The sequence below is a fragment of the Amblyomma americanum genome, chromosome 1 (genome assembly GCF_052857255.1).
Source record: "Amblyomma americanum isolate KBUSLIRL-KWMA chromosome 1, ASM5285725v1, whole genome shotgun sequence".
NCBI classification, from domain to species: domain Eukaryota; kingdom Metazoa; phylum Arthropoda; class Arachnida; order Ixodida; family Ixodidae; genus Amblyomma; species Amblyomma americanum.
In genome coordinates, this window is record NC_135497.1 from 532877652 (window position 1) to 532890428 (window position 12777).

Here is a 12777-nt window from a genome sequence, read left to right on the forward strand (position 1 = left end):
TCCTGTAATACCGCGAGCGTGACGTGGAACGTCACCTAACGGCGAGGGCGGAAACTGTGCGAGAGCCCTCATAAACTACCTATGGCATCAAAACTGCCAGAACCTAGACCCTCGCTAAGCTATTAGCAGGTATGTTAAAGGAAATGAGGGGCCCGTTTGACAAACCTCTGAAGGGAGCCAACAGTCACCGAAACCAAGGTGCATAGGGGAATGTTTTTTATGTGTTGTGCTTACCAGTGGGATAATATAGTACTTAGATTAATAAATCGCTTAAACAAAAATTACTTATAAAGCAGCAGAAAAAACAACCATGCCGGCGGTAGGATCCGAACCCACGACCGCAGAATATCGCTTCCGGTGCTCTTACCAACTGAACTACGGCAACGGCTGTCCAATCTGCTTCTCTCGTGGGCATTTATGTTCATTGGGTGTAAGCGAACCTTGAGAGTGTTCACCAGCGCCACCCTCGACCATAGCGGCGCACGAGAACGTCCTGTAAACCGCGAGCGTGATGTGGAACGTAATCTAACGGCGAGGGCGGAAACTGTGCGAGAGCCCTCTTAAGCTACCTATGGCATCAAGACTCCCAGAACCCAGACCCTCGTTAAGCTATTAGCAGGTAAGTTAAAAGAAATGATGGGCCCGTTTGACAAACCTATGAAGGGAGACAACAGTCACCGAAACCAAGGTGCATAGGGGAATGTTTTTATGTGTTGTGCTTATCAGTGGGATATTATAGTACTTATAATAATAAATCGCTTAAAGAAACTTACTTATGAAGCAGCAGAAAAACAACCATGCCGCCGGTGGGATCCGAACCCACGACCTCCGAATATTGCGTTCGGTGCTCTTACCAACTGAGCTACGGCGACGGCTGTCCAATCTGCTGCTCTCGTGGGTATTTATGTTCATTAGGTGTAAGCGAACCTTGAGAGTGTTCACCAGTGCCACCCTCGACCTTAGCGGCGGACGTAGCACGTCCTGTAATACCGCGAGCGTGACGTGGAACGTCATCTAAGGACGAGGGCGGAAACTGTGCGAGAGCCCTCTTAATCTACCTATGGCATCAAGACTGCCAGAACCGAGACCCTCGCTAAGCTATTAGCAGGTAAGTTAAAGGAAAAGAGGGGCCCGTTTGACAAACCTATGAAGGGAGCCAACAGTCACCGAAACAAGGTGCATAGGGGAATGTTTTTTATGTGTTGTGCTTACCAGTGGGATATTATAGTACTTAGATTATTAAATCGCTTAAAGAAAATTACTTATAATGCAACAGAAAAAACAACCATGCCGCCGGTTGGATCCGAACCCACGACCTCCGAATATCCCGTCCGGTGCTCTTACCAACTGAGCTACGGCGACGGCTGTCCAATCTGCTGCTCTCGTGGGAATTTATGTTCATTGGCTGTAAGCGAACCTTTAGAGTGTTCACCAGCGCCACCCTCGACCTATAGCGGCGGACGTAGCACGTTCTGCAATACTGCGAGCGTGACGTGGAACGTCATCAAAGGACGAGGGCGGAAACTGTGCGAGAGCCCTCTTAAGCTACCTATGGCATCAGGACTGCCAGAACCGAGACCCTCGTTAAGCTATTAGCAGGTAAGTTAAAGGAAAGGAGGGGCCCGTTTGACAAACCTATGAAGGGAGCCAACAGTCACCGAAACCAAGGTGCATAGGGGAATGTTTTTTATGCGTTGTGCTGATCAGTGGGATATTATAGTACTTATATTAGTAAATCGCTTAAAGAAAATTACTTATAAAGCGCCTGAAAAACAACCATGCCGCCTGTGGGATCCGAACCCACGACCTCCGAATATCGCGTCCTGTGCTCTTACCAACTGAGCTACGGCGACGGCTGTCCAATCTGCTGCTCTCGAGGGTATTTATGTTCATTGGGTGTAAGCGAACCTTGAGAGTGTTCACCAGCGCCACCCTCGACCTTAGCGGCGGACGTAGCACGTCCTGTAATACAGCGAGCGTGACGTGGAACGTCACCTAACGGCGAGGGCGGAAACTGTGCGAGAGCCCTCTTAAGCTACCTATGGCGTCAAGACTGCCAGAACCAAGACCCTCGTTAAGCTATTAGCAGGTAAGTTAAAGGAAATGAGGGGCCCGTTTGACAAACCTATGAAGGGAGCCAACAGTCACCGAAACCAAGGTGCATAGGGGAATGTTTTTTTTTATGTGTTGTGCTTATCAGTGGGATAGTGTAGTACTTAGATTAATAAATCGCTTAAAGAAAATTACTTATAAAGCAGCAGAAAAACAACCATGCCGCCGGTGGGATCAGAACCCACAACCTCAGAATATCGCGCTCGGTGCTCTTACCAACTGAGCTACGGCGACGGCTGTCCAATCTGCTGCTCTCGTGGGTATTTATGTTCATTGGGTGTAAGAGAACCTTGAGAGTGTTCACCAGCGCCACCCTCGACCATAGCGGCGGACGTAGCACGTCCTGTAATACCGCGAGCGTGACGTGGAACGTCATCTAAAGACGAGGGCGTAAACTGCGCGAGAGCCCTCTTAAGCTACCTATGGCATCAAGACTGCCAGAACGGAGACCCTCGTTAAGCTATTAGCAGGTAAGTTAAAGGAAATGAGGGGCCCGTTTGACAAACCTATGAAGGGAGCCAACAGTCACCGAAACCGAGGTGCATAGGGGAATGTTTTTTATGTGTTGTGCTTATCAGTGGAATATTGTAGTACCTAGATTTATAAATAGCTTAAAGAAAATACTTATAAAGCAAAAAAACAACCATGCCGCCGGTGGGATCCGAACCCACGACCTCCGAATATCGCGTCCGGTGCTCTTACCAACTGAGCTACAGCGACGGCTGTCCTATCTGATGCTCAAGTGGGTATTTATGTTCATTGGTTGTAAGCGAACCTTGAGAGTGTTCACCAGCGCCAACCTCAACCATAGAGGCGAACGTAGCACGTCCTGTAATACCGCGAGCGTCACGTGGAACGTCATCTAACGGCGAGGGCGGAAACTGTGCGAGAGCCCTCTTAAGCTACCTATGGCATCAAGACTGCCAGAACCAAGACCCTCGTTAAGCTATTAGCAGGTAAGTTAAAGCAAATGAGGGGCCCTTTTGACAAACCTATGAAGGCAGCCAATAGTCACCGAAACCAAGGTGCATAGGGGAATTTTTTTTTATGTGTTGTGCTTACCAGTGGGATATTATAGTACTTAGATTAATAAATCGCTTAAAGAAAATTACTTATAAAGCAACAGAAAAAACAACCATGCCACCGGTCGGATCCGAACCCACGACCTCCGAATATCGCGTCCGGTGCTCTTACCAACTGAGCTATGGCGACGGCTGTCCAATCTGCTGCTCTCGTGGGTATTTATGTTCATTGGGTGTAAGCGAACCTTGAGAGTGTTCACCAGCGCCACCCTCGACCATAGAGGCGGATGTAGCACGTCCTGTAATACCGCGAGAGTGACGTGGAACGTCATCTAACGGCGAGGGCGGAAACTGTGCGAGAGCCCTCTTAAGCTACCTATGACATCAAGACTGCCAGAACCGAGACCCTCGTTAAGCTATAAGCAGGTAACTTAAAGGAAATGAGGGGCCCGTTTGACAAACCTATTAAGGGAGCCAACAGTCACCGAAACCAAGGTGCATAGGGGAATGTTTATTTATGTGTTTTGCTTATCAGTGGGATATTGTAGTACTTAGATTAAAAAATCGCTTAAAGAAAATTACTTATAAAGCAGCAGAAAAAACAACCATGCCGCCGGTAGGATCCGAACCCACGACCGCAGAATATCGCGTCCGGTGCTCTTACCAACTGAACTACGGCAACGGCTGTCCAATCTGCTTCTCTCGTGGCCATTTATGTTCATTGGGTGTAAGCGAACCTTGAGAGTGTTCACCAGCGCCACCCTCGACCATAGCGGCGGACGTAGCACGTCCTGTAAACCGCGAGCGTGATGTGGAACGTAATCTAACGGCGAGGGCGGAAACTGTGCGAGAGCCCTCTTAAGCTACCTATGGCATCAAGACTCCCAGAGCCCAGACCCTCGTTAAGCTATTAGCAGGTAAGTTAAAGGAAATGAGGGGCCCGTTTGACAAACCTATGAAGGGAGACAACAGTCACCGAAACCAAGGTGCATAGGGGAATGTTTTTATGTGTTGTGCTTATCAGTGGGATATTATAGTACTTAGAATAATAAATCGCTTAAAGAAAATTACTTATAAAGCAGCAGAAAAACAACCATGCCGCCGGTGGGATCCGAACCCACGACCTCCGAATATCGCGTTCGGTGCTCTTACCAACTGAGCTACGGCGACGGCTGTCCAATCTGCTGCTCTCGTGGGTATTTATGTTCATTGGGTGCAAGCGAACCTTGAGAGTGTTCACCAGTGCCACCCTCGACCTTAGCGGCGGACGTAGCACGTCCTGTAATACCGCGAGCGTGACGTGGAACGTCATCTAAGGACGAGGGCGGAAACTGTGCGAGAGCCCTCTTAATCTACCTATGGCATCAAGACTGCCAGAACCGAGACCCTCGCTAAGCTATTAGCAGGGAAGTTAAAGGAAATGAGGGGCCCGTTTGACAAACCTATGAAGGGAGCCAACAGTCACCGAAACCAAGGTGCATAGGGGAATGTTTATTTATGTGTTGTGCTTATCAGTGGGATATTGTAGTACTTAGATTAAAATATCGCTTAAAGAAAATTACTTATAAAGCAGCAGAAAAAACAACCATGCCGCCGGTGGGATCCGAACCCACGACCGCCGAATATCACGTCCGGTGCTCTTACCAACTGAGCTACGGCGACGGCTGTCCAATGTGCTGCTCTCGTGGGTATTTATGTTCATTGGGTGTAAGCGAACCTTGAGAGTGTTCACCAGCGCCACCCTCGACCTATAGCGGCGGACGTAGCACGTTCTGCAATACTGCGAGCGTGACGTGGAACGTCATCAAAGGACGAGGGCGGAAACTGTGCGAGAGCCCTCTTAAGCTACCTATGGCATCAAGACTGCCAGAACTGAGACCCTCGTTAAGCTATTAGCAGGTAAGTTAAAGGAAAGGAGGGGCCCGTTTGACAAACCTATGAAGGGAGCCAACAGTCACCGAAACCAAGGTGCATAGGGGAATGTTTTTTATGCGTTGTGCTGATCAGTGGGATATTATAGCCCTTATATTAGTAAATCGCTTAAAGAAAATTACTTATAAAGCGCCTGAAAAACAACCATGCCGCCGGTGGGATCCTAACCAACGACCTCCAAATATCACGTTCGGTGCTCTTACCAACTGAGCTACGGCGACGGCTGTCGAATCTGCTGCTTTCGTGGGTATTTATGTTCATTGGGTGTAAGCGAACCTTAAAAGTGTTCACCAGCGCCACCCTCGACCTTAGCGGCGGACGTAGCACGTCCTGTAATACAGCGAGCGTGACGTGGAACGTCATCTAAGGACGAGTGCGGAAAATGTGCGAGAGCCCTCTTAAGCTACCTATGGCATGAAGACTGCCAAAACCGAGACCCTCGTTAAGCTATTAGCAGGTAAGTTAAAAGAAATGAGGGGCCCGTTTGACAAACCTATGAAGGGAGCCAACAGTCACCGAAACCAAGGTGCATAGGGGAATGTTTTTTTTATGTGTTGTGCTTATCAGTGGGATATTGTGGTACTTAGATTAATAAATCGCTTAAAGAAAATTACTTATAAAGCAGCAGAAAAAACAACCATGCCGCCGGTGGGATCAGAACCCACAACCTCCGAATATCGCGCTCGGTGCTCTTACCAACTGAGCTACGGCGACGGCTCTCCAATCTGCTGCTCTCGTGGGTAATTATGTTCATTGGGTGTAAGCGAACCTTGAGAGTGTTCACCAGCGCCCCCCTCGACCATAGCGGCGGACGTAGCACGTCCTGTAATACCGCGAGCGTGACGTGGAACGTCACCTAACGGCGAGGGCGGAAACTGTGCGAGAGCCCTCATAAACTACCTATGGCATCAAAACTGCCAGAACCGAGACCCTCGCTAAGCTATTAGCAGGTATGTTAAAGGAAATGAGGGGCCCGTTTGACAAACCTATGAAGGGAGCCAACAGTCACCGAAACCAAGGTGCATAGGGGAATGTTTTTTATGTGTTGTGCTTACCAGTGGGATAATATAGTACTTAGATTAATAAATCGCTTAAAGAAAATTACTTATAAAGCAGCAGAAAAAACAACCATGCCGCCGGTAGGATCCGAACCCACGACCGCAGAATATCGCTTCCGGTGCTCTTACCAACTGAACTACGGCAACGGCTGTCCAATCTGCTTCTCTCGTGGGCATTTATGTTCATTGGGTGTAAGCGAACCTTGAGAGTGTTCACCAGCGCCACCCTCGACCATAGCGGCGGACGAGAACGTCCTGTAAACCGCGAGCGTGATGTGGAACGTAATCTAACGGCGAGGGCGGAAACTGTGCGAGAGCCCTCTTAAGCTACCTATGGCATCAAGACTCCCAGAACCCAGACCCTCGATAAGCTATTAGCAGGTAAGTTAAAAGAAATGATGGGCCCGTTTGAAAAAACCTATGAAGGGAGACAACAGTCACCGAAACCAAGGTGCATAGGGGAATGTTTTTATGTGTTGTGCTTATCAGTGGGATATTATAGTACTTATAATAATAAATCGCTTAAAGAAACTTACTTATGAAGCAGCAGAAAAACAACCATGCCGCCGGTGGGATCCGAACCCACGACCTCCGAATATTGCGTTCGGTGCTCTTACCAACTGAGCTACGGCGACGGCTGTCCAATCTGCTGCTCTCGTGGGTATTTATGTTCATTAGGTGTAAGCGAACCTTGAGAGTGTTCACCAGTGCCACCCTCGACCTATAGCGGCGGACGTAGCACGTTCTGCAATACTGCGAGCGTGACGTGGAACGTCATCAAAGGACGAGGGCGGAAACTGTGCGAGAGCCCTCTTAAGCTACATATGGCATCAGGACTGCCAGAACCGAGACCCTCGTTAAGCTATTAGCAGGTAAGTTAAAGGAAAGGAGGGGCCCGTTTGACAAACCTATGAAGGGAGCCAACAGTCACCGAAACCAAGGTGCATAGGGGAATGTTTTTTATGCGTTGTGCTGATCAGTGGGATATTATAGTACTTATATTAGTAAATCGCTTAAAGAAAATTACTTATAAAGCGCCTGAAAAACAACCATGCCGCCGGTGGGATCCGAACCCACGACCTCCGAATATCGCGTCCTGTGCTCTTACCAACTGAGCTACGGCGACGGCTGTCCAATCTGCTGCTCTCGTGGGTATTTATGTTCATTGGGTGTAAGCGAACCTTGAGAGTGTTCACCAGCGCCACCCTCGACCTTAGCGGCGGACGTAGCACGTCCTGTAATACAGCGAGCGTGACGTGGAACGTCACCTAACGGCGAGGGCGGAAACTGTGCGAGAGCCCTCTTAAGCTACCTATGGCGTCAAGACTGCCAGAACCAAGACCCTCGTTAAGCTATTAGCAGGTAAGTTAAAGGAAATGATGGGCCCCTTTGACAAACCTATGAAGGGAGCCAACAGTCACCGAAGCCAAGGTGCATAGGGGAATGTTTTTTATGCGTTGTGCTGATCAGTGGGATAATATAGTACTTATATTAGTAAATTGCTTAAAGAAAATTACTTATAAAGCGCCTGAAAAACAACCATGCCGCCGGTGGGATCCTAACCAACGACCTCCGAATATCGCGTCCGGTGCTCTTACCAACTGAGCTACGGCGACGGCTGTCCAATCTGCTGCTCTCGTGGGTATTTATGTTCATTGGGTGTAAGGGAACCTTGAGAGTGTTCACCAGCGCCACCCTCGACCTTAGCGGCGGACGTAGCACGTCCTGTAATACAGCGAGCGTGACGTGGAACGTCACCTAACGGCGAGGGCGGAAACTGTGCGAGAGCCCTCTTAAGCTACCTATGGCGTCAAGACTGCCAGAAGCGAGACCCTCGTTAAGCTATTAGCAGGTAAGAGAAAGGAAATGAGGGGCCCGTTTTACAAACCTATGAAGGGAGCCAACAGTCACCGAAACCAAGGTGCATAGGGGAATGTTTTTTTATGTGTTGTGCTTATCAGTGGGATATTGTAGTACTTAGATTAATAAATCGCTTAAAGAAAATTACTTATAAAGCAGCAGAAAAAACAACCATGCCGCCGGTGGGATCAGAACCCACAACCTCCGAATATCGCGCTCGGTGCTCTTACCAACTGAGCTACGGCGACGGCTGTCCAATCTGCTGCTCTCTTAGGTATTTATGTTCATTGGGTGTAAGAGAACCTTGAGAGTGTTCACCAGCGCCACCCTCGACCTTAGCGGCGGACGTAGCACGTCCTGTAATACCGCGAGCGTGACGTGGAACGTCATCTAAGGACGAGGGCGGAAACTGTGCGAGAGCCCTCTTAATCTACCTATGGCATCAAGACTGCCAGAACCGAGACCCTCGCTAAGCTATTAGCAGGTAAGTTAAAAGAAATGATGGGCCCGTTTGACAAACCTATGAAGGGAGACAACAGTCACCGAAACAAGGTGCATAGGGGAATGTTTTTTATGTGTTGTGCTTACCAGTGGGATATTATAGTACTTAGATTATTAAATCGCTTAAAGAAAATACTTATAATGCAACAAAAAAAACAACCATGCCGCCGGTGGGATCCGAAGCCACGACCTCCGAATATCCCGTCCGGTGCTCTTACCAACTGAGCTACGGCGACGGCTGTCCAATCTGCTGCTCTCGTGGGTATTTATGTTCATTGGGTGTAAGCGAACCTTGAGAGTGTTCACCAGTGCCACCCTCGACCTTAGCGGCGGACGTAGCACGTCCTGTAATACCGCGAGCGTGACGTGGAACGTCATCTAAGGACGAGAGCGGAAACTGTGCGAGAGCCCTCTTAATCTACCTATGGCATCAAGACTGCCAGAACCGAGACCCTCGCTAAGCTATTAGCAGGTAAGTTAAAGGAAAAGAGGGGCCCGTTTGACAAACCTATGAAGGGAGCCAACAGTCACCGAAACAAGGTGCATAGGGGAATGTTTTTTATGTGTTGTGCTTATGAGTGGGATATTATAGTACTTAGATTAATAAATCGCTTAAAGAAAATTACTTATAATGCAACAAAAAAAACAACCATGCCGCCGGTGGGATCCGAACCCACGACCTCCGAATATCGCGTCCGGTGCTCTTACCAACTGAGCTACGGCGACGGCTGTCCAATCTGCTGCTCTCGTGGGAATTTATGTTCATTTGGTGTAAGCGAACCTTTAGAGTGTTCACCAGCGCCACCCTCGACCTATAGCGGCGGACGTAGCACGTTCTGCAATACTGCGAGCGTGACGTGGAACGTCATCAAAGGACGAGGGCGGAAACTGTGCGAGAGCCCTCTTAAGCTACCTATGGCATCAGGACTGCCAGAACCGAGACCCTCGTTAAGCTATTAGCAGGTAAGTTAAAGGAAAGGAGGGGCCCGTTTGACAAACCTATGAAGGGAGCCAACAGTCACCGAAGCCAAGGTGCATAGGGGAATGTTTTTTATGCGTTGTGCTGATCAGTGGGATATTATAGTACTTATATTAGTAAATTGCTTAAAGAAAATTACTTATAAAGCGCCTGAAAAACAACCATGCCGCCGGTGGGATCCTAACCAACGACCTCCAAATATCACGTTCGGTGCTCTTACCAACTGAGCTACGGCGACGGCTGTCGAATCTGCTGCTTTCGTGGGGATTTATGTTCATTGGGTGTAAGCGAACCTTGAGAGTGTTCACCAGCGCCACCCTCGCCCTTAGCTGCGGATGTAGCACGTCCTGTAATACAGCGAGCGTGACGTGGAACGTCATCTAAGGACGAGTGCGGAAAATGTGCGAGAGCCCTCTTAAGCTACCTATGGCATGAAGACTGCCAAAACCGAGACCCTCGTTAAGCTATTAGCAGGTAAGTTAAAAGAAATGAGGGGCCCGTTTTACAAACCTATGAAGGGAGCCAACAGTCACCGAAACCAAGGTGCATAGGGGAATGTTTTTTTTTTAGGTGTTGTGCTTATCAGTGGGATATTGTAGTACTTAGATTAATAAATCGTTTAAAGAATATACTTTTAAAGCAGCAGAAAAAACAATCAAGCCGCCAGTGGGATCCGAACCTACGACCGCCGAATATCGCGTCCGGTGCTCTTACCAACTGAGCTACGGCAACGGATCTCCAATCTGCTGCTCTCGTGGGTAATTATGTTCATTGGGTGTAAGCGAACCTTGAGAGTGTTCACCAGCGCCACCCTCGACCAATACGGCGGACGTAGCACGTCCTGTAATACCGCGAGCGTGACGTGGAACGTCACCTAACGGCGAGGGCGGAAACTGTGCGAGAGCCCTCATAAACTACCTATGGCATCAAAACTGCCAGAACCGAGACCCTCGCTAAGCTATTAGCAGGTATGTTAAAGGAAATGAGGGGCCCGTTTGACAAACCTATGAAGGGAGCCAACAGTCACCGAAACCAAGGTGCATAGGGGAATGTTTTTTATGTGTTGTGCTTACCAGTGGGATAATATAGTACTTAGATTAATAAATCGCTTAAAGAAAATTACTTATAAAGCAGCAGAAAAAACAACCATGCCGCCGGTAGGATCCGAACCCACGACCGCAGAATATCGCTTCCGGTGCTCTTACCAACTGAACTACGGCAACGGCTGTCCAATCTGCTTCTCTCGTGGGCATTTATGTTCATTGGGTGTAAGCGAACCTTGAGAGTGTTCACCAGCGCCACCCTCGACCATAGCGGCGGACGAGAACGTCCTGTAAACCGCGAGCGTGATGTGGAACGTAATCTAACGGCGAGGGCGGAAACTGTGCGAGAGCCCTCTTAAGCTACCTATGGCATCAAGACTCCCAGAACCCAGACCCTCGATAAGCTATTAGCAGGTAAGTTAAAAGAAATGATGGGCCCGTTTGAAAAAACCTATGAAGGGAGACAACAGTCACCGAAACCAAGGTGCATAGGGGAATGTTTTTATGTGTTGTGCTTATCAGTGGGATATTATAGTACTTATAATAATAAATCGCTTAAAGAAACTTACTTATGAAGCAGCAGAAAAACAACCATGCCGCCGGTGGGATCCGAACCCACGACCTCCGAATATTGCGTTCGGTGCTCTTACCAACTGAGCTACGGCGACGGCTGTCCAATCTGCTGCTCTCGTGGGTATTTATGTTCATTAGGTGTAAGCGAACCTTGAGAGTGTTCACCAGTGCCACCCTCGACCTATAGCGGCGGACGTAGCACGTTCTGCAATACTGCGAGCGTGACGTGGAACGTCATCAAAGGACGAGGGCGGAAACTGTGCGAGAGCCCTCTTAAGCTACATATGGCATCAGGACTGCCAGAACCGAGACCCTCGTTAAGCTATTAGCAGGTAAGTTAAAGGAAAGGAGGGGCCCGTTTGACAAACCTATGAAGGGAGCCAACAGTCACCGAAACCAAGGTGCATAGGGGAATGTTTTTTATGCGTTGTGCTGATCAGTGGGATATTATAGTACTTATATTAGTAAATCGCTTAAAGAAAATTACTTATAAAGCGCCTGAAAAACAACCATGCCGCCGGTGGGATCCGAACCCACGACCTCCGAATATCGCGTCCTGTGCTCTTACCAACTGAGCTACGGCGACGGCTGTCCAATCTGCTGCTCTCGTGGGTATTTATGTTCATTGGGTGTAAGCGAACCTTGAGAGTGTTCACCAGCGCCACCCTCGACCTTAGCGGCGGACGTAGCACGTCCTGTAATACAGCGAGCGTGACGTGGAACGTCACCTAACGGCGAGGGCGGAAACTGTGCGAGAGCCCTCTTAAGCTACCTATGGCGTCAAGACTGCCAGAACCAAGACCCTCGTTAAGCTATTAGCAGGTAAGTTAAAGGAAATGATGGGCCCCTTTGACAAACCTATGAAGGGAGCCAACAGTCACCGAAGCCAAGGTGCATAGGGGAATGTTTTTTATGCGTTGTGCTGATCAGTGGGATATTATAGTACTTATATTAGTAAATTGCTTAAAGAAAATTACTTATAAAGCGCCTGAAAAACAACCATGCCGCCGGTGGGATCCTAACCAACGACCTCCGAATATCGCGTCCGGTGCTCTTACCAACTGAGCTACGGCGACGGCTGTCCAATCTGCTGCTCTCGTGGGTATTTATGTTCATTGGGTGTAAGGGAACCTTGAGAGTGTTCACCAGCGCCACCCTCGACCTTAGCGGCGGACGTAGCACGTCCTGTAATACAGCGAGCGTGACGTGGAACGTCACCTAACGGCGAGGGCGGAAACTGTGCGAGAGCCCTCTTAAGCTACCTATGGCGTCAAGACTGCCAGAAGCGAGACCCTCGTTAAGCTATTAGCAGGTAAGAGAAAGGAAATGAGGGGCCCGTTTTACAAACCTATGAAGGGAGCCAACAGTCACCGAAACCAAGGTGCATAGGGGAATGTTTTTTTATGTGTTGTGCTTATCAGTGGGATATTGTAGTACTTAGATTAATAAATCGCTTAAAGAAAATTACTTATAAAGCAGCAGAAAAAACAACCATGCCGCCGGTGGGATCAGAACCCACAACCTCCGAATATCGCGCTCGGTGCTCTTACCAACTGAGCTACGGCGACGGCTGTCCAATCTGCTGCTCTCTTAGGTATTTATGTTCATTGGGTGTAAGAGAACCTTGAGAGTGTTCACCAGCGCCACCCTCGACCTTAGCGGCGGACGTAGCACGTCCTGTAATACCGCGAGCGTGA

The 12777-nt window shown here is 48.9% G+C and overlaps 5 non-coding genes across 5 annotated transcripts; all 5 read right to left on the reverse strand.

The window, feature by feature from the left end:
• Positions 1-798: 798 nt before the first annotated feature.
• Positions 799-872, reverse strand: TRNAL-CAA (transfer RNA leucine (anticodon CAA)). The gene has a single exon. It is a non-coding gene; the product is annotated as a tRNA-Leu (tRNA).
• Positions 873-4722: 3850 nt separating this feature from the next.
• TRNAS-UGA (transfer RNA serine (anticodon UGA)) lies at positions 4723-4796 on the reverse strand. The gene has a single exon. It is a non-coding gene; the product is annotated as a tRNA-Ser (tRNA).
• Positions 4797-6685: 1889 nt separating this feature from the next.
• TRNAL-CAA (transfer RNA leucine (anticodon CAA)) lies at positions 6686-6759 on the reverse strand. The gene has a single exon. It is a non-coding gene; the product is annotated as a tRNA-Leu (tRNA).
• A 1888-nt stretch (positions 6760-8647) lies between these two features.
• On the reverse strand, positions 8648-8721 carry TRNAS-GGA (transfer RNA serine (anticodon GGA)). The gene has a single exon. It is a non-coding gene; the product is annotated as a tRNA-Ser (tRNA).
• A 2380-nt stretch (positions 8722-11101) lies between these two features.
• On the reverse strand, positions 11102-11175 carry TRNAL-CAA (transfer RNA leucine (anticodon CAA)). The gene has a single exon. It is a non-coding gene; the product is annotated as a tRNA-Leu (tRNA).
• Between the last annotated feature and the right edge of the window lie 1602 nt (positions 11176-12777).